Source organism: Somniosus microcephalus, chromosome 32 (assembly GCF_052327205.1).
Source record: "Somniosus microcephalus isolate GS21.2 chromosome 32, FLI_Smic_1.0, whole genome shotgun sequence".
Lineage (NCBI taxonomy): Eukaryota > Metazoa > Chordata > Chondrichthyes > Squaliformes > Somniosidae > Somniosus > Somniosus microcephalus.
Window position 1 is genome coordinate 23316874 of NC_141018.1, and position 25577 is coordinate 23342450.

Consider the following 25577-nt stretch of genomic DNA (forward strand, 5'->3'; position numbering starts at 1 on the left):
AACGCAGCTGGTGTGAGAGACCGGGCTACAAGCGGGCTGGGAGACGCAACAGCGTCGTGAGACAGCTCGACCGCGACCGGCGAAAGGCCGGGCAGCTACCGAGGCCGCGAGGCGCTGCGACCGGGATCGTAAGGCGCAGGAAGAAATAAAAATAAGAAACCGCGGAGAACTCAGCCGCAGCCGGGGGAGGAAAGGACCGGACTGCGAGAGGGCTGGGAGGCGCGATTGGAAGCCGCTGAGGGAGAGACAGAGCCCGAGCGAGCGGGAGAGACAGAGCCGAGCGAGGGAGACCGAGGAGATTCAGCCAGCGGCTGGAACTGTTCACCGTCAACGGGTTGTCCCCAGCGCCGGTTGCCCTGCCGAGAAAAGGGAACAAAGAACGCACTGAAGCCGGCGCGCAGGCTGCGAACCCCGAAAGCCAGCGGTCGTCACCCGAGGGAAAAGCTTACCCCTCCCGCCAGTAGGCGGAGAAGAAGACAGGAGCGGGAAACCGCCATTTTGAAAGTGGGCGGGGAAGAAGACAAGCGCGGGAAACCGCCATTTTTGGGAAAAAAAAAGTTAAAGAAAAATTTCGTTGTTGTTTCTCAGGAAGATTGTGAAGATGCCTAAGCGTGGCAACATCAACGAATTCGATTCTGATGTGGAAGATTGGACCACGTATGTAGAACGCATCGAGATATATTGTAAGTTCAATAAGATAGCAAATTATGATAAAGCTCTAACCTTACTAAACTCAATGGGTGCGAAGACATACGGGTTATTGAAGCATCTTCTATCACCAGCTAAACCGGCAGATCAGTCTTTCACTAATATTGTTGCTGTCCTGAAGGATCATGTGAACCCCACACCGCTGATGTTAGCGGAACGAGCTACATTTTACGGGAGAATGCAACTAAAGGAGGAAAGCAACGCGGAGTACCTGGTTGAACTGCGTAGGCTAGCAAAATACTGTCAGTTTGGGGTAAATCTGACAGAGGCACTGAGAGACAAGTTCGTGTGCGGGATGTCGAAGGAAGGAACACAAAAGCGACTGCTCGAAGAGAACGATCTTACACTTGATAAGGCTGTCCTTATTGCAGCATCGCACGACGCCGCAGCGAGAGGCACGGCGGAAATGCAGCCGAAGACAGCGGTACTCAGTGTAGATCAAATGACTTCGGGTACAACGAAATGTTACCGTTGTGGGAAGACAATACACGACCAGAACCAATGCTGGTTTAAAAACCAGGAATGTAGAAAATGTGGCAAACTTGGTCACATAGCTAAAGTATGCCGGTCAGGAAAGAAGACCAGCAACAATAAGTCACCGCAGAAGAAGTACAGAAAGGTACATAAGGTGACTGTGAAGAGTCCAGATGAACTGAATTCAGATTCAGACCCCAACAGCAAGGAACTGGGTAGTCGGAGGATTCACAATGTGAGTAAAGAAGCTGACCGACAAACTATCTGGGTCACACTGCAGATTGCAAAAGTCCAAGTGAAGATGGAAGTGGACACCGGATCGGCGTTGACGGTCATGAATAAACAAGATTACAAAAAGTTATTCAAACATATTCCCCTACGGGATACAGAGATAGTATTGCGGACATACACGGGGCATAAAGTATACCCCATCGGAAAGATAAAAGTCAAGGTGAGACACAAGGGCAAAGATCACCAAGGAATGGACTTATATGTACTACCCGAGGGAGGTCCACCACTTCTGGGACGGGAGTGGATCAGGAAAATAAAGATAGACTGGCACTCACTGATGCGCCGTCAATTACTCAAAAGACTGAAGTTGAGCGAGTAACAATCAGGCTTTTATTAACTAAAGAATGAAGGTCTTGTCTCGAGTGGTCGACCCGTCCAGAATACTAAGGGACTGGGAGGTAGTCACTTATATACCTGGAATAGTGGGAGGAGTCAGCCGAGGCATGTCCAGACCTGTACCTAGTGGAATACACATACAGACACAGACAGGTATGACAGTGGTTTACCACATTCACCCCTTGTTTAAAAATGAGTCCGGCGGGGTGAAGTGTATTTAAAAGTTCGTGTATTGGAGTCTCTCCGGAGGTCTTGTCTGCCGCTGTGATCGACGTGGCGACGGCAGGGGTGGTGGAGCTTCCGGCGTCGCGTCCCGTGTAGGCTGGGGCCCTGGAGTGTAGTCCTCGTGGGTGACGGTCCAAGGCGAGCCGGCTGCTGGGGTTGGATATCGGGTCGTGGGGGGGGGTGGTAATGGGTAGTGGGTTACAGCGGTCCCCGAGGGTGCGAGGTCTCGTATGGAGACTGTGTCCTCCCGCCCGTCCGGGTATGCAATGTAAGCGTACTGGGGGTTGGCGTGGAGGAGGTCGACCCTCTCGACCAGGGGGTCCGTTTTATTGGCCCTCACGTGTCTTCTCAGTAGTACCGGCCCTGGGGACGTCAGCCATGGCGGTAACGATGTCCCCGATGTGGACTTCCTTGGGAAGACAAACATTTTCTCGTGAGGGGTGGCATTGGTGGCAGTGCAGAGAAGTGACCGAATCGAGTGGAGCGCATCGGGGAGCACCTCCTGCCAGCGGGAGGTCGGAAGGCCCCTAGACTTTAAGGCTAGTAGGGCAGCCTTCCAAACAGTTGCATTCTCTCTTTCCACCTGTCCGTTCCCCCGGGGGTTGTAACTGGTGGTCCTGCTTGTGGCTATACCCCTAGCGAGCAGGTACTGGCGGAGTTCGTCGCTCATAAACGATGAGCCCCGGTCGCTATGGATATAGCTGGGGAAACCGAACAGGGTGAAGAGGCTGTTCAGACATTTAATGACCGTGGCACTGGTCATGTCCGGGCAGGGGATAGCGAACGGGAACCGGGAGTACTCGTCAATGATGTTGAGGAAGTACACATTGCGGTCGGAGGAGGGGAGAGGCCCTTTATTTTGGACCGAGCTAGCTGGTGCGGTCTCGTTTGGTCCAGCGTCACAGAGGCCAGCGTAGGGGTCGGTGTGTCGCTGCGAGTATCAGATGGGGGGGGGTTGGCGGTCTGCTGCGTCCCGGCTGGTGTCCAAGATGGCGGCGCCCATGATTCCCATGTGGCTGGAGTCGTCCAAGATGGCTGCTGCTGCGGTGGTTCGCACATGGCTGGGGAGGCCCAAGATGGCGGCTCGCACAGCCCACACGCGGCGCTGCTGGCGTTCGGGGTGGCTTTGGCCTTGCAGACGCTGGCGTAGTGTCCCTTTTTCCCGCAGCCCGAGCAGGTTGCATTCTTCGCCGGGCAGCGCGCTCTGGGGTGTTTGGCCTGGCCACAGAAGTAGCATTTCTGGCCTTGGGATACTGCTGTCTGGCTTTGGGACACTGCTGCGGTAGTTGGGCCGTTGTTGGGCTGTGGCTGGGGTGGCACGGTGCTATGGGGCTGTCCTACCGTGTCCCAGGTTGTCGTTCCCCGCGGCGTCCACGGTGCAGAGGAGTAGGCATCCATGCCCCGGAAGGCTGCGTCCAGCGTTAGTGCGATGTCGGAGGCTTTGTCGAGGGTGAGGTCACTCTGCTCCAGCAGTCGCTGTCGGGTGTAGTTGGACCTGTGGCCCGCTACGAAGGCATCCCGGATCAGTTCCTCCGTGTACTTAGTGGGCGTTACCGCCTTACACCCACAGGCCCGGCCAAGCACGGACAGTGCTTGGAGGTATTCCTCAGTCGATTCCCCAGGTTGTTGCTTGCGACTCCCCAGAAGGTGCCTAGCGTATACTTCGTTCACAGGGCGCGTGTACTGGGTCTTGAGGAGCTGGAGGGCGGCTGTGTACGAGGTCGCGTCCCGGATGACTGAGTACACTCGGTGGTTCACCTTGGAGATCAGGACAGACAGTTTGTCCGCATCCGTTTCGACCGCAGTGGAGGCAGTCAGGAATGTCTCGAAGCACGTGAGCCAGTGAGCAAACTTGGTGGAAGCGTCCGCTTCCCGACTGTCCAGGTCCAGGCATGCTGGTGTGAGGATCTTCTCCATTATAAAAAATTTAGTTAATAAAATTGATGCGCCGTCAATTACTCAAAAGACTGAAGTTGAGCGAGTAACAATCAGGCTTTTATTAACTAAAGAATGAAGGTCTTGTCTCGAGTGGTCGACCCGTCCAGAATACTAAGGGACTGGGAGGTAGTCACTTATATACCTGGAATAGTGGGAGGAGTCAGCCGAGGCATGTCCAGACCTGTACCTAGTGGAATACACATACAGACACAGACAGGTATGACAGTGGTTTACCACACTCACTAAACACAATGACGGTAGATTTCGGAAAGAAAGATGTCAAACCTGAACGGTTGTCCAGAATATTGGACGAGGCTAAAGAGATATTCCAGCAGGGACTGGGAACACTGAGAGGAATTAAGGCAAAAATCAAGATTGCAGAACATGCAAGCCCAAAATTTTTCAAAGCCAGATCGGTACCTTACGCGATACGACCTGCTGTGGAGGCAGAACTGGAAGAGCTTGAACGTGCAGGGGTACTGTCGAAGGTGGACTGGAGTGAGTGGGCCACGCCCATTGTTCCCGTCATGAAGTCTTCATCAAGTAACAAGCCAGGGGGACCGGGGAAGGTCCGCATCTGCGAAGACTTCAAGATCACAGTTAATCCGGTGCTTCCCACGGTACAATACCCGCTTCCGCGGATTGAGGATATCTTTGCTTCATTGTCTGGCGGGAAACACTTCACCAAGATAGACCTGGCACAAGCATATTTACAGATGGAGGTCGAGGAAGAGTCACGCCAGTATCTCACAATCAACACGCACAGAGGCTTGTATCGATATAATAGACTGGTTTTTGGAGTAGCTTCGGCTCCAGCAATTTGGCAGAGGGCCATGGAGCAGGTCTTACAGGGTATTCCAAGCACTCAGTGTTACTTGGACGATATCCTGATTACGGGAGAAGACGAGGAGGAACACCTCACAAATTTGAAACTGGTGCTCACCAGGTTGAAGGAATATGGCCTTCGAGTTAATCGCCAGAAATGTGAGTTCTTCCAGAAACGGATCTCGTACTGCGGTCATGTCATTCACCAAGAGGGGCTGCACAAGTCACCTGACAAGATCGAAGCGGTCGTGAAGGCCCCCGCTCCGGAAAATGTATCACAGTTGAGGTCGTTTCTGGGGTTGATTAATTATTACCATAAGTTTGTGCCAAATCTATCCACGGTGCTGCATCCGCTGAATGCTCTGTTGCGGAAAGAAGTACCATGGAAGTGGAGCGAGGACTGTAAGAAGGCCTTTCGCAGAAGCAAGGCGTTGATTACCTCTGAGGAAGTGTTGGCTCACTTCAACCCAACGCTACCTCTTCGTCTAGCTTGTGATGCTTCCCCTTATGGTATTGGAGCTGTACTCTCACACAAGTTACCAAATGGCTCGGAAAGGCCAGTCGCATTTGCGTCCCGATCATTGACCTCCGCTGAGCGAAATTATGCTCAGATAGATAGGGAGGCTCTCAGCCTTGTGTGGGGAGTAAAGAAATTCAAACATTATCTGCAGGGCAAGAAGTTTACATTGCTGACAGACCACCAGCCGTTGGTGTCCATATTCAACCCTAACAAGGCCGTTTCCACTATGACAGCACAAAGGCTACAGAGGTGGTCCGTTCTACTAGGGGCACACCAATATGACATCGAATACAAAAGGTCCAAACAGCATGGAAATGCTGATGGGTTATCGCGCCTACCGTTGCCAGTGGAAGAAGAGGCGACTACAGTGGACCCAGTGGAGATGTTCCACTCAACCATAATGGAATGTCCACCAGTAACAAATTCCATGATCGAAAAGGAAACAAGAAATGACCCAACTCTCTCACGGGTCTACGATTTAACGGTGGAGGGATGGCCAGTACATGGCGAACCAATGCTGCCAGCATTTTCGCACAGAAGAGAACATCTGTCAGTGTGCCGAGGAACCTTGATGTGTGGATCTAGAGTGGTGATTCCACCCAAACTCCAGCAGAAAGTACTAAAGGAGCTTCACGAGGGGCATCTGGGTGGAGTGAAAATGAAGAACCTAGCCAGAGCGTTTGTGTGGTAGCCAGGTATTGATGGAGACATCGAAGAAATAACCAAGAGCTGTCTAGGATGCCAGAAGGTCCAAAATGCGCCACCACAAGCTCCTCTGCATCCATGGGAGTGGCCCTCATCTCCATGGCAAAGGGTACATATCGACTTTGCTGGTCCATTTATGGACTCAATGTTTTTAATCGCGGTGGATGCACACTCCAAGTGGCCGGAGGTAATAAAAATGTCCTCCACCACCACGGAAAAAACCATCACAGTATTAAGGACCATATTTGCCAGGAATGGGCTGCCGGAACAGATCTGTTCTGATAATGGACCGCAATTTGTGTCCGAAGAATTCAGGAAGTTCTTAAAAAGCAATGGGGTCAAGCACTATACGTCCGCCCCATACCATCCCGCCACCAATGGATTAGCTGAAAGGTTTGTCCAGACCTTCAAGAAGGCCATAAAGGCCATGGGTAATGAAGACATAAATCTACAACATAAGGTAGATAACTTCTTGTTGGCGTACAGGAATGCAACACATGCGGTCACAAACCAAACTCCCGCCATGATGTTTTTCAATAGAAGAATAAGATGCCGGCTGGATTTGATTAAGCCAAATGTCAGAAGGGACGTAGAGAACCGACAATTTCAAGGCATGAATGAAAGGCCAACTAGATCCTTTCAGATAGGTCAACAAGTTTTGGCCCGGGACTACCGTACCGAGAAATGGCAGCCGGGAACTATTGGAAAAAGGCTAGGACCGTTGATGTATACCGTGGACATTGGTGAAAGCATAATAAGGCGCCATGTTGACCAGATCATAGAATCATCCACAAAGGCCCAACCTACTCCACAACTCTATACGTCTAATGTTGAAGCAGAGATACCCAGAGCATCTACCTCCGATCCGGTAATACTGGAATCCGATGAACCTGAAACGGTCCTTCAAGCCGAATCGACCTTGCCAGAAGAACCTACTACACCACCGAAAACGACTACACCACCGAGGCGTTATCCGGACAGAGTCCGGAAGCCTCCAGAGAGACTGAATCTGTGAACTGTTTCACATAAAGTTGTATATATGTTAAGATGTTATATTAATGGGAATATGTATATATTGTTAACCTAAAAAGGGAGGATTGTAGTGTATGTAACGTTCCACCTTTAAGAGAACTATTTTAAGGGTTGCACTACTTTATCTTGGCTACTGTATACTGTAATACCGGTGGTGACCACACCGGTATATTAGTGCTGTGTAAGGATTTATTGGGCAGATTCGCCCTGACCTTCGAATAGTAAAGTCCTGTTAAAGTTACTCTTGTAGTCTGTGTATTAATTCACCATATAACCCACAGACTTTACAGAAGGATGTTCTTGCCATGGAGGGAGTGCAGCGAAGATTCACCAGACTGATACCTGGGATGGCAGGAATGACATATGAGGAGAGATTGGTTCGATTGGGCTTATACTCACTGGAGTTTAGAAGAATGAGAGAGGATCTCATTGAAACTTATAAAATTCTAACAGGACTAGACAGACTAGATGCAGGAAGGATGTTCCCGATGGTCGGGGAGTCCAGAACCAGGGGTCACAGTCTAAGGATAAGGGGTAAGCCATTTTGGACAGAGATGAGGAGGAATTTCTTCACCCAGAGAGTGGTGAACCTGTGGAATTCTCTACCACAGAGGGCGGTTGAGGCCAATTCATTAAATATATTCAAGAAGGAGTTAAATATATTTCTTAAGGCTAATGGGATCAAGGCATATGGGGAGAAGGCAGGGACAGGGTACTGAATTTGGATGATCAGCCATGATCTCATTGAATGGCGGAGCAGGCTCGAGGGGCCGAATGGCCTACTCCTGCTCCTATCTTCTATGTTTCTATCTGAAATTTTATGTCTTCCTCAGTGATTAATGCTACACTGATCCTGAAACGCTAACTGTGCTGCAGTTTGATGTTGCATTACATGGCATAATATGGACAATGGATAAGTACCCAATGATTTTGAAAATTAAGTAACTTCTAATGACAGATGCAAAGCACAGACATTGCGAGACAGGCAACATCAATGTTCTTCACTGTGCTATCAATTTTGCAGTGTGATATGAAGTGACTTGAAATTATGTTATGCCGTCAGCATCTATCCTTTACTCATGTCCTTTATCATTATGGATTTCCATTAATTTTCCAGTAGAGTGAGTTTTTATATATATATATATATATATATATATATATTGGAAAAAATATGCTCTTACATATTTTTATCATCTAAATAATCCCAATCAAATATGCTAATTTCTTAATGACTAATGATATGGTTGATGAGGTGAACATTCGAACTTAAAACAACACAATAAATTTTAACTCAGTCTCCCTGTTCCTGAAGATGTTGACTCCCTATTTGAGTGTTGGTCCATTAGTTCTGGTTGCCCTCCAGTGCCGCACTTGTGTGATAATTATCCTTGTGTGAGCCTTGATTGTAATAATTGGCAGGCTAGTCATTATCACAATCAGGCCTGATCCTGCCCTTGCTTGATGTTCATATACATGCACTTTGGCCAAAGCTCACTGGATGCTTTCTCCATCCTTAACCCACAGACATAGAAACATAGAAACACAGAAAAATAGGAGCAGGAGTAGGCCATTCGGCCCTTTGAGCCTGTTCCGCCATTCAATATGATCATGGCTGATCCTCTATCTCAATACCATACTCCCGCTCTCTCCCCATACCCCTTGATGCCTTTTGTGTCTAGAAATCTATCTATCTCCTTCTTAAATATATTCAGTGACTTGGCCTCCACAGCCTTCTGTGGTAGAGAATTCCACAGGTTCACCACCCTCTGAGTGAAGAAATGTCTCCCCATCTCAGTCCTAAATGTCCTACCCCATATCCTGAGACGGTGACCCCCTCGTTCTAGACCCTCCAGCCAGGGGAAACATCCTCCCTGCATCCAGTCTGTCTAGCCCTGTCAGAATTTTATACATTTCAATGAGATCCCCTCTCATTATTCTAAACTCTAGTGAATACAGGCCTAGTCGACCCAATCTCCCCTCATACGACAGTCCTGCCATCCCAGAAATCAGTCTGGTGAACCTTCGCTGCATTCCCTCTATGGCAATTGGAGTACCCCTAGCACAGTGGTGGTTTCGAGCAGCCATCTCAGCCCAGACCGTGCACTGAACATGAGACATTTCCTGATCTGTGTGGCTCAACCCCTCACTGGATAAACTCGCTAAACCATTCGGTGAGCAATTCTGTTTTCTGTGCTTTGTAGGACGACCTCTTTCTTCCTATCATGGGGGGAGAAAACAGCCATCGTACACTAGTCTGGCTATAAAGGTCCAATGCTCACACCTGCAAAAGGCACAAGTAAAGAAAGGAAGAAAAAAACTTCCATTTATATAGCGCCTTTCACGACCTCAGGACATCTCAAAGTGCTTTACAGCCGATGAAGTACTTTTGACGTGTAGTCACTGTTGTAACGTAGGAAACGCGACGGCCAATTTGCGCACAGCAAGCTCCCACAAACAACAAGATGATAATGACCAGATCATCTGTTTTTCGCGATGTTGGTTGAGGGACAAATATTGGCCAGAACACTCGGGAGAACTCCCCTGCTTGTCTTCGAAATAGCGCCACGGGATCTTTTGCGTCCACCTGAGAGGGCAGACGGGGCCTCGGTTTAATGTCTCATCGGAAGGACTGTAGGGGGGCATCTTTTACCTGGTTTACGGTAATTTACCTGGTCAGCAGCCTTTGCCTGCACTGTGACCAATTCCAATCTTTTACCTGGTTTACAGAATTTACCTGGTCAGACAGCTTTTGCAGTGCACTGTAAACCAATTTCCAAACAGTGGTTTCGAATCGCTAAACCCCACCTTCCAGTTCTGACTGGAGGAACTTATAATTAATGATATATTAAAATGGACAAATGGTCTGGATGTGAGAAAGTCAAATTTTATTAACTAAAGAAACTATACCACACGATCAAAGCAATAAAGAAACTACACCACACGATCAATGTAAAATTGCTTAACAGGGGAAGGCAGACGGCAAAAACGAGGGATAAATGGCTACAATGTAAGTCTTACAATCTTAGCAATTTCCCTTAAATTACCACCCCTCTAACTCCTTACTAGATTGCCTTGCTGATGAGGCAGAAACCTGCTCACCTGTGGTCCAAAGAGAGAGAGGAGCTCACCTGCAGTCCAAGGAAATAAGAGAGAGATGCTTCTGAGAAGCTGTCTTTATATCCTGTGAGCTCCTGCTGTTTTGGCGCTGAAAAGGTCTGTGTGCAAATTCGCGCCGAAAAGTTTGAATACACAAGAGAAAGGCCATGATTGGCTGATTCAAACGGGCTATTTCCCAGTGGCCAAACTGCTCCCATTGCCTGAATGGGTTTCAAATAAAGCTTGGGGTGGTTTGAATGTGTCTTCATTCTGGGGTCAAAATGTTCCCGCCCACATCCGGAGTTCATCTGGCTAAAACAAAAGGGACTCAACTGCCCTATTGTCTGAGTAATGGGTGATTCAAACCCATTCATTCCTTTTCTTAGTCTAAAAAAAGGACTTTTCCGTAGTTTAGGTGTGTCTCAATTGTGTGCTGGGCTTTGAATGGAGTTGGATTACTATGTAAACAGAAACCCTTCATTGTGGTCACTGAAACTGCAGTCTCAAGTGGTTTAATCCCTTATGTCAACATCCTGAACAAACATTGCCTCTGTAGGGAAGGGAAACTCCCTTTTTTTTTTGATTGACAGAATCTGACTGCCACTGCTTGATCCTCCCACTTTTCACAGACATCCATGAGCTGCTTCTAAGCCTTTTATCCTTGGCCATGCTTTTCTGACGGCCATTTTTAAACCCCTTTGCAATTTACACAGTGCAAAACTCAAGAGTACATTTTTTAAATAAAATGTGCTGTCTTAAAGTGTGCGAATTTTTCCACAAAGTTCCTTGATTCCGGTGTTGTCCACGTGCTGCCCATCTCAACGCAGCCTTTTGTGGTTCTGGGCACGTTTTAAAACATTGTCCAACCCAGAGACAATTTAAAATCACGCACAGTCTCCGTCCATGATGTGGATTAATATCTCCAGTATCTTCAGGGCTGAGGGATTTTGCGAACCCCTACAGGACGGTGATAATATATTGCCAGTTTTATAATGATACTTAAGAATCTGCAACATCGGCCTTAAGAAAAGACGAAATTGGTCATCCTTTCTATGATTTTTTTTCATAATGGAAGTTAAACAACAACAACAAAAACTTGTATTTATATAGCGCCTTTAACATAGCAAAACATCCCAAGGCTGTTAACAAGAGCAATATCAATAAAAACATTTTTGACACTGAGCCACATAAGGAGATATCAGGACAGATGACCAAAAGCTTGGTCAAAGAGGTAGGTTTTAAGGAACGTCTTAAAGGAGGAGAGAGAGGTAGCGAGGCGGAGAGGTTCAGGCAGGGAATTCCAGAGCTTAGGGCCTAGGCAGCTGAAAGCACGGCCACCGATGGTTGAGTGATTATAATTAGGGATTCTCAACAGGGCAGAATTAGAGGAGCACAGGTATCTTGGGCGGGGGCTGTGGGGCTGGAGGAGATTATGGAGATAGGGAGTAGTGGATGAGCTGAGGCAGGGTTAGAGTGGGGCGATGTTGCGGAGGTGGAGGTAGGCAGTCCTGGTGATGGAGCAGATGTGGTTGGAAGCCCATCTCGGGGGTCAAACACAACACCGTAGTTGCGCACAGTCTGGCTCGACTTCAGACAGTTGCCGGTGATGGAAACGTTGGTCAGGGAATGGAATTTGGGGTGGGGACCAAAAGAGAATGGCTTCAGTCTTCTCAATATTTAGTTGGAGGAAATTTCTGCTCATCCAATAGTGGATGCTGGACAAGCAGTGTGACAAATCAGAGACAGTGGAGAAGTCCAGAGAGGTGGTGGTGAGGTAAGCCTCCGTTGTCGTCAAGTCAAGGGAGCTAAGTTCTCCCTTCAATTAGGCCTCAGTGAGAAATAATAGATTTTGTGGCTCTTGACATATTTATGTGACAAGCTCAGAGATGGCCCTATAATCCTCTCCTCGGGGCATCATGGGCACTAATGGAACTTAGTAAGCGAGACTACACGCAGAGTAACATTTTTTTTAACCAAACCTTTCTTTTCAATGAACTGGAAAATTTCAATCTTGTCACATTTAGTGGTTGGATGCAGAAATTGCTCAGAGTGTGAAGTTCCATTTAAAATATGCTTATAGCATTAAAAACAGGCATTTCATGATGAGTGAGTGACAAAGTAGATTCCGCTGGTGCTGGCAGATATGGAGAACACTACAAGACATGTGTCTAAATCTCGCATTTGAGAGACGTCTGTGCTAATCGCAAGAAGCTGCTTGGGGGGGGGGGGCGCAAGGAATTGTTTACTGAATTTTCTTAAAAACAATGCTTATTAGTAGGATGCATATTTCCCCCTGAGTTAGGGTCATGTGCCTATCACGGCTGACCTGTGCCAGCTCAGAATCAATACTGTATTTGTTAAAAAGGAGTGTCCTAAAACAATTATCCCAGGCTCATCGATTCTCAGTTGGAGGAAGGAGGTTAGTATCAATGCCAGCGCTCTAGAACAGCTGCCCAGTGCCATTTATTGGATAAACCCATCTGCTTCCCTCTCAAATCACCCTGACGTTATTGGCTAACTCTTGCAAGATCGTTCATTTGCAGGGATTCAGAGCCACGTTTCGTCAGCAGTTCATGATGTTGGCAGCATGACCCAAGCATTCCCAGTGTGTAATGCAATGCTTCAGTGTTTACCGTGAATGGGCAGTTTGTTAGTTGCTCCATTAGACTAATGGTGGCCCCAGTGCCGCTGGCCTTATGCTATGCATGCTGGTTTTAGTCTAGCCGTGTTTCGGGCTTCGCAAGCATATTTTATTTTTTAAACTGGGAAAGCAAGGTGAAATGGCCAAATGGTACGAGACTCAAGAAGGTTCAAGGAGCAGAACAGAAGTAGCGATTGGGTAGGAACATAGGAACAGGAGGAGGCCATTCAGCATCCCAAGCTTGTTCTGCCATTCAATTAGATAATGGCTGATCTGTAACTTAGCTCCATCTACCCGCCTTGGTTCCATATCCTTTAATACTCTTAACCAACATAAATCTACCAGTCTCAATATTGACTCACAGCACCCCAAGAGGGATGCGGGGCGCTTCCAGTAGCGCCCCACTTCCCTCTTGGGGCACAACCACTCAATTTCCGGCGCGAGGACGCAAATTTTTCTGGGGCGCTATTTGTAGCGCCCTGGCGAAGTTAGCGCCCCAATTGGGGCGCTTCTCAATTTTTTAGCCCGTAGAAACATAGAAGATAGGAGCAGGAGTAGGCCATTCGGCCCCTCGAGCCCGCTCCGCCATTTAATGAGATCATGGCTGATCATCCAAATTCAGTACCCTGTCCCTGCCTTCTCCCCATATCCCTTGATCCCTTTAGCCTCAAGAAATATATCCAACTCCTTCTTGAATATATTTAATGAACTGGCCTCAACTGCCTTCTGTGGTAGAGAATTCCACAGGTTCACCACTCTCTGGGTGAAGAAATTCCTCCTCATCTCAGTCCTAAATGGCTTACCCCTTATCCTTAGACTGTGACCCCTGGTTCTGGACTCCCCCACCATTGGGAACAGCCTTCCTGCATCTAGTCTGTCTAGTCCTGTTAGAATTTTATAAGTTTCAATGAGATCCCCTCTCATTCTTCTAAACTCTAGCAAATATAAGCCTAATTGACCCAATCTCTCCTCATACGTCATTCCTGCCATCCCAGGTATCAGTCTGGTGAATCTTCGCTGCAATCCCTCCATGGCAAGAACATGACCACCGGACGTCCCAAAGCAATTTACAGCCAATGAAGTACTTTTTGAATTGTTGTTACAGATATAAGGGAGATAAAGTACTGGATAGTATTGAAGTATTGGGAAAGAGTCAAAGTAGGGAGGTTCGGTAGGGGTTAATTTTACGAGTCTGCAGAACTGGTAAGGCGCCTTATAAACAGGCAGTGCAAATTGGAAACTCAGGTGGGCCATGCCTTGCGTTGCCACCCTTCGTTATGGGAGAACCATGGGCAGGGCAGTGCATGCCCAGCTTTCTGATCTGCGTTGCTGGTGGGCAAGACTCCCTGCCAGACTCTGAAAATTCAATCCCTTGATTCCAACACAGTGAAGACGAGGAGGAAGAGCTTTGCAACTTAGGAGGAACAACTGGAAGGGTCAGGGGTGGGTGGGGGGCGGGGCATTGACCGTGGTGGCATGGAGAGAACAGAAAGAGACCAGAAAGGCTGGATGCATTAAGGGGGGGTAGAATTCCGTCTGGGCCTTAGGTACCATCTTATGCATGGGCTGCGAGCACCTGTCATGAGTCACGAATGATAGGCTGCTTGCCTCATCGGCAACGGCCCAAAGATATGTCCCAAGAGGGGAGGGGGTGGGAGCAGGCTATGGGGGAAAGGGCTGATCATGAGAAATATGGAGTCTGGGAAGAACTCCTGCTCCTCCTGACTGCACATGAAGGTTGTTTTTTAACGAAATAGTTAAAAAAACAACTTACTTTTAGTTGAAGAATCCTGAGAATCGCAAACAAATTTTACTGAGTGGTTCCGCCAACAAGCATTAGGTCCCTAATTAACATATGCGAGGGGTCTTTACGCCCGTTTTAGGCGGCTGTCTGGGACGCCTAAAATAATGGGCCCGACTGCACTTCAAAAATAAGTGGTTGGCTGTGAAGTAAATTGGAATGTCCAGAGTATGCGAAAGGCACTATATCAATGCAAGTTGGTTGTCGAAGAAGACGGATGCGCCAGTTTGCATCATTGGGATCTGCCTGTGCTTAATGGCATCAGAATATTCCGGGGAGTTCCTCCAAGCAATTGAGGTTGATGTGATTTTTCTTTTCACCAGTCGAAAAGCGTTCCAAGGTGCGTCAAAGAGGCGTGTGGAACAAGATGAACACCAAACCATAGAAGGGGAAATTTGAAGGGATGGCCAAATGCTTGATCACCAAGGTAGGTCTTAAGAAGGGTCAAAGGAGGAAAGGGAGGCGAAGGGGCAGACGGTATCAGGGAGGGAATTCCAGAGACTGGGATCCAGGTGGATGAAGGTACACCACCAATTGTGGGACAAAGGGAGAGAGGAGGCTCAAGAGGTCAGAGCCAGAGGGGGAATTGTAAGGCTGGAGGAGGTCACAGACATAGTGAGCAGCGAGGACATCCAAGGGATTCAAGCATAAGGATGAGGATCTTAAATCTGAAGCTTTGTGGAAGCTGCGGGCCCATGTAGGTCAGCCAGCATGAGTGTGATGAGCAAGTGAAACCTGGTGCGACATAGGCAACCGCATTGTGGATGAGCTAAAGTTTAATAGAGGATAGTGAATGGGAGGTCAGCCTGGGGAGCATCGGAGTAAACAAGTCTAGAGGTGAAAATGGTTATCTATGAGAGCTTCAGCAGTAGATGGGGATGGAGATGGTCAATGTTATGCAGGAGGAAGTCGGCAATCTTGGTGAAGGGGAGGATATGTGTCAGAGGTTGAACAACAAGGACTTGTATTTATATAGCGCCTTTAACGTAGTAAAACGTCCCAAGGTGCTTCACAGGAGAATTACAAGACAAAAAATTTGACACCGACCCACTTAAGGAGAAATTAGGGCAGGTGACCAAAAGCTTAGTCAAAGAAGTAGGTTTTAAGGAGTGTCTTAAAGGAGGAAAGAGAGGTAGAGAGGCGGAGAGGTTTAGGGAGGGAATTCCAGAGCTTAGGACCTAGGCAGCTGAAGGCACAGCCACCAATGGTTGAGCGATTATAATCAGGGATGCTCAAGAGGCCAGAATTAGAGGAGCGCAGATATCTCGGGGCAGGGGCGGGGGGGGGGGGTGGGGTTGGTGGAGGACATTACAGAGATAGGCAGGGGCGAGGCCATGGCGGGATTTGAAAACAAGGATGGGAATTTTGAAATCAAGGCGTTGCCAGACCGGAAGCCAATGTAGGTCAGCGAGCACAGGGGAGATGGGTGAACGGAACTTGGTGTGAGTTAGGACACAGGTAGCCGAGTTTCGGATGACCTCAAATTTAAGTAGGGTGGAATGTGGGAGGCCAGCCAGGAGTGCGTTGGAATAATTGGAACAGCATGACAAGGCTGCAAAGTCTGGTTCAGCCTAAGACGTTATTAAGCTGCAAAGACCTTTTGCAAGAAACATAAATGGCATTCAATGCTGACTAACCAATTGCCCCTCTCCGAACCGCTCTCAGCCTGGTCACACTTCCAGAGCACAGCCTGATAAGCTGTGGCTCTGAAATTGAAGTAATTTGAAGAGATGGGTGCAAGTGACTTTTGAGTGCGTGCATCATGAGTGGCACATCAGGGGGTCCTTCAGTTTTGTGTTAGTGTGTCTCTCAAATCTTAATGGATCAGAACACAGCAAAAACAAGAATCATGTCATGCGTACTTAAAGTCCATGCATGTGGCCCTCCCAGCGAAAGAAATACACAGTTTATTGAAACATATTCTCAAAGCCGTGTCTGATAGTCTGCAGGCGCCCCACTGGGTTTCTGTCTGCATCTTTGGGACTTTATTCACTGCTGAGGCGCAGAGTCTCCCGCGACAGCAGCTTCACTTCAACAGGAAACAGGAAGGAAGCGGCATTTTACAAACAAAACATCAAACATGCGGCGATAAATGACTAAGAAAGAAAGACTTGCATTGATATAGCGCCTTTCACAACCTCAGGAATTCCCGAAGCGCTTTACAGCCAATTAAGTACTTTTGAAGTGTAGTCACTGTTGTAATGATGGAAATGCAGCAGCCAATTTGCGCACAGCAAGCTCCCACAAACAGCAATGTGATAATGATCAGATAATCTGTTTTAAGTGATATTGGCTGAAGGATACATATTGGCCAGGACATTGGGGATAACTCCCCCCTGCTCTTTGAATAGTGCCGTGGGATCTTTTACATCCACCTGCGAGGCCAGGCAAGGCCTCGGTTTAACGCCTTATCCAAAAGACTGCACCTCTGACAGTGCAGCACTCCCCTGGGAGTGTCAGCCTAGATTTTTGTGCTCAAGTCTCTGGAGTGGGACTATGAACCCACAACCTTCTGACTCAAAGCCGAGAGTGCTACCCACCAAGCCATGGCTGGTAACTTACTTTATCGATCTACTTGCAGCCCTAGAACAACTGGGACATGCATTTTATACACATTTTATTTGTGATAATGGAGTCTCCTGTGGGATAAGTCTCACTTGTTACCAGGAGCGCTGCTGGGGGTAGAGAGTGGCCCTGGCCGCATGTGTCCTGTTGAAAGCCAGATGAGACGGGTAGATGGGTTGCCTCGCGTGCCAGGCCAATGGCAGACAGATCTCGCAAACGTGCCGCTACCATGGTGGTCTGATATGGTTGTGCCTGCCCAAGTGTTGGGGTAAAGGTGGCAAGATTGCAAGGTGGCCTTTAGTACAGCTTAATACATTTTCTTCTGCCCACCTCTGTTACCAAAGGATGACCAAAAAAGTGATAAAAAGGGAAAAAATAGAATATGAGAGAAAACTAGCAAGAAATATAAAGGCAGATTATAAGAGCTTCTACAAGTATGTAAAAAGGAAGAGAGTAGCAAATGTAAACGTTGGTCCCTTAGAGGCTGAGACAGGAGAAATTATTATGGGGCATAAGGAAATGGCAGAAACGTTAAACAAATATTTTGTATTTGTCTTCACAGTAGAAGATACAAAAAGCGCACCAAAAATGGTGGGGAACCAAGGGACTAAATAAGGGTGAGGAACTTAATGTAATTAATATAAGTAGAGAAAAAGTACTAGAGAAACTAATGGGACTAAAAGTTGGCAAATCCCCTGGACCGGACGGCCTACATCCTAGGGTTCTAAAAGAGGTAGCTGAAGAGATAGTGGATGCATTGGCTTTGATCTTCCAAAATTCCCTAGATTCTAGAATGGTCCCAGCGGATTGGAAGGTCGCAAATGTAACACTGCTATTCAAGAAAGGAGGGAGAGAAAAAACAGGGAATGACAGGCCAGTTAGCCTGATATCAGTCATCAGGAAAATTCTGGAATCCATTGTTAAGGAAGTGGTATCAGGGCACTTAGAAAATCATAACATGATTAGGCAGAGTCAACATGGTTTTATCAAAGGGAAATCGTGTTTGACAAATTTATTAGAGTTTTTTGAGGATGTAACTAGCAGGGTAGATAAAGGGGAACCAGTGGATGTAGTATATTTGGATTTCCAAAAGGCATTCGATAAGGTCCCACACAAGATTAGGGTTCATGGGTTTGGGGGTAATTTAGTAGCATGGGTAGAAGATTGGTTAATGGACAGAAAACAGAGAGTAGGGATAAACAGATCTTTTTCAGGTTGGCAGGCTGTAACTAGTGGGGTGCCGCAAGGATCAGTGTTGGGACCTCAGCTATTTACAATCTATATTAATGACCTAGATGAAGGGACCAAGTGCAATGTATCCAAGTTTGCTAACGGTACAAAGCTAGGTGGGGCAGTAAGCTGTGAGGAGAACACAGAGTCTGCAAAGGGATATAGATAGACTGAGTGAGTGGGCAGTAAGGTGGCAGATGGAGTATAATGTAGGGAAATGTGAGGTTATTCACTTTGGTAGGAAGAATAGAAAAACAGAATATTTTTTAAACGGTGAGCAACATTCAAATGTTGGTATTCAGAGAGATTTGGGTGTCCTCATATAAGAAACACAGAAAGCTAGCATGCAGGTACAGCAAGCAATAAAGAAGGCAAATGACATGTTGGCCTTTATTGCAAGGGGGTTGGAGTATAAGAGTGAGGAAGTCTTGCTACAATTGTACAGGGCCTTGGTGAGACCACACCTGGAGTACTGTGCACAGCTTTGGTTTCCTTATCTAAGGAAGGATATACTTGCCTTGGAGGCGGTGCAACGAAGGTTCACTAGATTGATTCCTAGAATGAGAGGGCTGTCCTATGATGAGAGAGTGTGTAGAATGGGCCGATGCTCTCTGGAGTTTAGAAGAATGAGAGGTGATCTCATTGAAACATACAAGATTCTGAAGGGGATTGACAGGGTAGATGCTGAGAGGTTGTTTCCCCCTGGCTGGAGTGTCTAGAACTAGGGGGCATAGTCTCAGGATAAGGGGTAAGAAAGAAGGACTTGCATTTGCATAGCGCCTTTCACGACCACCGGATGTCTCAAAGCACTTTACAGCCAATGAAGTACTTTTGAAGTCTAGTCACTGTTGTAATGTGGGAAACGCGGCAACCAATTTGTGCTCAGCAAGCTCCCACAAACAACAATGTGATAATGACCAGATAATCTGTTTTTGTTATGATGGTTGAGGGATAAATATTGGTCAGGACACTGGGGATAACTGCCGTGAGACCTTTTACAAATGCAGACGGGGCCTCGGTTTAACGCCTCATCCAAAAGACGGCACCTCCGACATTGCCGCACTCCCTCAGTACTGTACTGGAGTATCAGCCTAGATTTATGTGCTTAGGTCCCTGGAGTGGGACTTTGAAGCCACCACCTTCTGACTCAGAAGGTGAGTGTGCTACCCACTGAACCACAGCTGACACTTGGTAGGCCATTTAAGACCGAGATGAGGAGGAATTTCTTCACTCAGAGGGTGGTGAACCTTTGGAATTCTCTGCCCCAGAGGGCTGTGGATGCTGAGTCTTTGAGTATATTCAAGGTTGAGATCGATAGATTTTTGGACTCTAGGGGAATCAAGGGATATGGAGATCAGGCGGGAAAGAGGAGTTGAGGTCGATGATCTCATTGAATGGTGGAGCAGGCTCGAGGGGTCGTATGGCCTACTCCTGCTCCTATTTCTTATATTCTTATGTTCTTATATTACGCTATCCAGACTGCAGCTCTCCATAGAAGACGGCTTTGGAAACTCTATAATCAGTTATAATTCTACAGTCTATATAATTCTATAATTGTTCTATGTTAAATCAGCCATGAAAGGTTAAAGATTTTCTCGGGTATTTGAATAATGTCCCAAACAATGCTGATTTGAAGGATGCTTGCTGTTTTGTGCAGTGATTGATATTATAATCAGTTGTTAATATATGTTAATGAACAAGGCCTTCCCATGGCTCAGCATTTTAATCCAATGTGTAAAATCAAAAAGGAAAAACGGCAAGTGCTGGAAATCTGTTATGATTATAGAGTGTCAGCTGTGGCTCAGTGGGCAGCACACTCGCCTCTGAGTCAGAAGGTTGTGGGTTTAAGTCCCACTCCAGGGACTTGAGCACAAAATTGCAGGCTGACACTCCAGTGCAGTGCTGAGGGAGCGCTGCACTGTCGGAGGTGCTGTCTTTCGGATTAGATATTAAACTGAGGCCCCATCTGCTCTCTCAGGTGGAAGTCGAAGATCGCATGACAACATTTGAAGACGGGCAGGGGGAGTTCTCCCCGGTGTCCTGGGCCAATATTTATCCCTCAACCAACATCACTAAAAACAGATGATCTGGTCATTAACGCATTGCTGTTTGTGGGAGCTTGCTGTGCACAAATTAGCACCCACGTTTCCTACATTACAACAGTGACTAATAGAAACATAGAAGATAGGAGCAGGAGTAGGCCATTCGGCTCCTCGAGCCTGCTCCGCCATTCAGTGAGATCATGGCTGATCATCCAAACTCAGTACCCTGTCCCTGCCTTCAAGCTACACTTCAAACAGTACTTCATTGGCTGTAAAGCGCTTTGGAACGTCCTGAGGCCGCAAGAGGTGCTGTAGAAATGCAAGTTCTTTCTATTGATGTTTCGGGTGAGTAATGAAGCTTACACACTCAAGCCTCATTAAGGTGTCTTTTTTTCTTTACTGATGCTCACTGACCAGTCGTGTATTTCCAACATTTCCTCTTGTTCTGCATTGAGAAGTTCAGCATGCAGCTCTCCCGGTCAGTGCTGAGCTGGTCGATCTCGGACAGGCCTGAGATAGCGGCGCTACGATTGGCCTCAGCGCTCCTGGGTTCGCCGACGGAACAGTCGGCCTTTGCTGCCAATCGATGCCCGGCTAGATTTACCGAAGAGCACACTGTAGATTGGGATGGGCGTCGTCGCCCACCTGCAGTTAACCTGCCGACTCACACCGCCTGGGTTTCACAAGAATGGACGCTTGGACAAGATGGTGCGCGCCAGCCTCAAGCAAAGAGAAAACTGACTTAAAGAATTGCCAAAAGAATGAATTTCTAAGTGAATTAGGATTCCCGGCACAAATCCAACTTATGCCACGTGGTATAAACAACAAGCAATGCCAGAGATGAGGGGGTTGACGTATGAGGAAAGGTTGAGTAGGTTGGGACTCTACTCATTGGAGTTCAGAAGAATGAGATGCGATCTTATTGAAACATATAAGACTGTGAGGGGGCTTGAACGGGTGGATGCGGTGGGGATGTTTCCACTGATGGGTGAGACTAGAACTAGGGGGCATAATCTTAGAATAAGGGGCTGCCCTTTCAAAACTGAGATGAGGAGAAACTTCTTCACTCAGAGGGTAGTAAATCTATGGAATTTGCTACCCCAGAGAGCTGTGGAAGCTGCAACAATAAATAAATTTAAAATGGAGATAGACATTTTCCTAGCAGATAAGGGAATTAGGGGTTACGGGGAGCGGGCAGGGAAGTGGACGTGAGTCTAGATTCAGATCAGCCATGATCCTATTGAATGGCGGAGCAGGCCCGAGGGGCCGTATGGCCTATTCCTGCTCCTATTTCTTATGTTCTTATGTTCTTATCAGGACGTGCTGTGACTATTGTCTATGCTCGTGGCTACATCAAACATGGCACGTCTCCTATTCTGCCAGCGCATTTTGTAGTGTATGTACCTTTAAGGGGAGAACTACTTTTTACAGCTCCTGTATACTGTAGTACCGGCAGTGACCACACCGGTATATAAACCCTGAGTAGGGATCTGTACTTTAGTTTTTGAGTAACCTGCATCCAGTAAACACCTGTTAATTCTTCCTCTGCAGTCTCTGTCGATTTATTGAAGAATACCATACATTAACATTCACAGATTCAACAGTGGCGACGAGTTGATTCGAACCTACCTGCAATTCTGTAAAAGAAGGCCGATTCCACCAGTGCGGGCGTCGACCATCCGGAGAGGACTTGAACATCGCAGAGGAGGCTGTGGAGAGCTGTGCTTGGTTCCCCAGTCGAGATGATCCAGTACAGCGGGCTGGCGGCAGGTACGGCGCAGACCCTTCCTGGACGGCAGCGGCTGGAGCCGATCGGAGACACACAAAAAGGCCGAGCAGCGTCGGCGGAGTAAGAGAGAGGGTGAAGCGCACAGGGTGCAGCCGGGGTTGCAGACCGAGTGGCGTCAACGACAGAAGGGAAAACGCGCAGAGCCCGGCCGGGGTTTCAAGGGCTGAGCAGCGTCCGCGGGGGAGGAAAGAAGCGCGGGAGACGCCATTTTGAGCCGGCGGAGAAGAAGGGAGAGTGCGGGAGACGCCATTTTTAGCCAGTCTAACCACACCCAAGGATGCAGAAGAGTGGCAGTGTCACAGCGTTCGACAATGAAGTCGAAGATTGGGCAACATATATAGAACGTGTAGAAGTGTACTGCAAGGTGAATGAAGTGCCAGATGCCAGGAAAGCACTGGTATTGTTGAATTCCATGGGTGCAAAAACGTACGGCTTACTGCGAAACCTAATAACCCCAGAGAAGCCAGTGGAAAAGGATTTTGAAAGCATAGTGGCAATCCTACAGGACCACTTAAACCCCACACCGCTGCTGATAGCCGAAAGATTTAAGTTTCACAAAAGGAACCAGCATGAAGATGAAAGTAATGCTGAGTATTTAACGGAACTGCGCAAACTATCGAAACACTGCCAGTTTGGAACGGGACTAGCAGGTACTTTAAGGGACAAGTTTGTGTGTGGGCTTCAAAGTGAAGGAACCCAGAAACGGCTTCTATCAGAAAAGGATCTTACGCTGGACAAGGCTTTCAGCACGGCAGTGTCACATGAAGCAGCCGCACGGGGCGCTGCAGAGATACAACAGAGATCGCAAGAATATGGCAGAAATGAAATGTCATATGGAGCAGTGAAGTGTTATCGCTGCGGCAAAACAACACACGACCACAAGGACTGTTGGTTCAAGGACCAAGTGTGCAGACAGTGTGGAAAAGTAGGACACAGAGCAAGTGTCTGCAGGTCGGGAAAGAAAACCAGCAGCAAGAAATCTCCACAGGTGAAGTACAAAAAGGTACATAAGGTGACGGAGAGTAGTTCAGACGAACAGAAAAGTGATACAGACTCCGGACGCAAGGAGCTGGGTTGCCTGAAACTACATCATGTAATCAAAATGGAGGATCACCAAACTATCTGGGTCACGCTCAAGATAGACGGAGTCCAAGTGAAAATGGAATTGGACACAGGATAAGCCCTAACAGTCATAAACCAAAGGGACTACAAGCGGCCATTCTCACATAAACCCTTGAGAGATACAGAGATTGTCTTGAAGACGTACACGGGGCAAAAAGTCTACCCCAAAGGAAAAATAAGGGTGAACGTGATATACAACAGCAAGGAAACACCAAAAATGGACATATATGTATTGCCAGATGGAGGACCGCCACTACTAGGGCGTGAATGGATCCGGAAGATACAGCTAGATTGGCATTCCATACAAGCACTGACTGTAGATGCCAAAAAGGATGACGACGTCACACCGGGACGACTGTCAAAAATGCTAACTGACGCACAAGAAGTGTTCCAGGAGGGACTCGGAACACTAAAAGGCATAACAGCAACGATCAAAATAGAGGAAAATGCAAGCCCAAAGTTTTTTAAGGCCAGACCGGTGCCTTATACGATCCGCCCAGCCGTCGAAGCAGAGCTGGAAGGTTTGGAACATTCAGGAGTGCTATGCAAAGTGGACTGGAGCGAGTGGGCTACACCCATCGTTCCTGTAATGAAGAGGTCGTTGAGTAATACGCCTGGGGAACCAAAGAAGGTTCGCATCTGCGGGGACTTTAAGGTGACAGTGAACCCAGCCCTTCACACGGTACAATATCCGCTTCCGCAGATTGAAGATATTTTCGCCTCGCTATCTGGAGGGAAACGCTTCACTAAGATTGCTCTGGCCCAGGCGTACCTGCAAATGGAGGTAGAAGAAGCCTCGAAACAGTACTTCACAATCAACACTCATAAAGTTCTCTACCAATACAACTGGCTGGTGTTCGGGGTAGCATCAGCTCCGACTATTTGGCAAAGGGTAATGGATCAAGTCCTGCAAGGGATTCCAGGGACCCAGTGTTATTTGGACGACATCTTGGTCAAGGGCGAAAATGACAGTGATCACCTCGCCAACCTGGAGCAGGTGCTCACTAGATTGAAGGATTATGGGCTCCGAGCTAATCGCCACAAATGCGAGTTTTTCCAGAAGCAGATCTCGTATTGTGGCCACGTTATTGATGAAGAGGGGTTACATAAGTCCCCTGAAAAGATTGAGGCAGTAGTCAAGGCTCCAGCACTGGAAAATGTGTCACAACTAAGGTCGTTCCTCGGGTTGGTGAACTACTACCATAAGTTCTTGCCGAATTTGTCTACAGTTCTACACCCACTGAACACCCTACTGCAAACGGGGGTACCATGGAAGTGGAGTGACGAATGTAAACGAGCTTTCCAGAAGTGCAAAGAATTGATCACATCAAAAGAGGTGTTGGCTCATTTCAACCCAGCACTACCAATTCGGTTGGCGTGTGATGCATTACCCTATGGCATTGGAGCGGTGCTGTCGCACAAATTTCCGGACGGCTCGGAGAGGCCAGTAGCATTTGCGTCTCGGTCACTAACCTCAGCTGAGCGTAACTATGCCCACATTGACAGGGAGGCCCTCAGCCTAGTGTGGGGAGTGAAAAAGTTCAACCACTATCTGCACGGGCAGAAGTTCACCTTGCTGACTGACCACCAACCACTTGTCTCCATCTTTAACCCAAAGAAGGGCGTTCCGGTGATGACTGCGCAACGGCTACAAAGATGGTCCCTTTTCTAGGGGCGCACCAATATAAAATCGAGTATAAGGGCACGAAACAGCATGGAATCGCTGATGGGCTATCACGCCTGCCACTGCCTACTGCAGAGGAAGCACCAGCAGTGGATCCTGTCGAAATATTTCATTCGACTATAATTGAATGCTTGCCAGTAACTAACGCTGATATAGAGAAGGAGACCCGAAATGACCCGACACTGTCTCGGGTATATGATTTGACGGTGAAGGGATGGCCAGCACATGGCGACTCACTGTTGCCAGCATTCTCATCCAGAAGTGAACAGCTGTCAGTATGCCAGGGGACCTTGATGTGTGGATCCCGAGTGGTAATTCCACCCAAGTTAAGGGAGAGAGTGCTCAATGAGCTTCACGAAGGCCATCTGGGAGGGGTGAAAATGAAAAGCCTTGCTAGGGCTTATGTGTGGTGGCCGGGGATCGATCAGCAAATCGAGGACCTGACAAAGAGCTGCTCAGGATGCCAGAAGGTCCAAAATGCACCACCACATGCCCCTCTACACCCATGGGAGTGGCCCTCATCTCCATGGCAACGGGTGCATATTGATTTTGC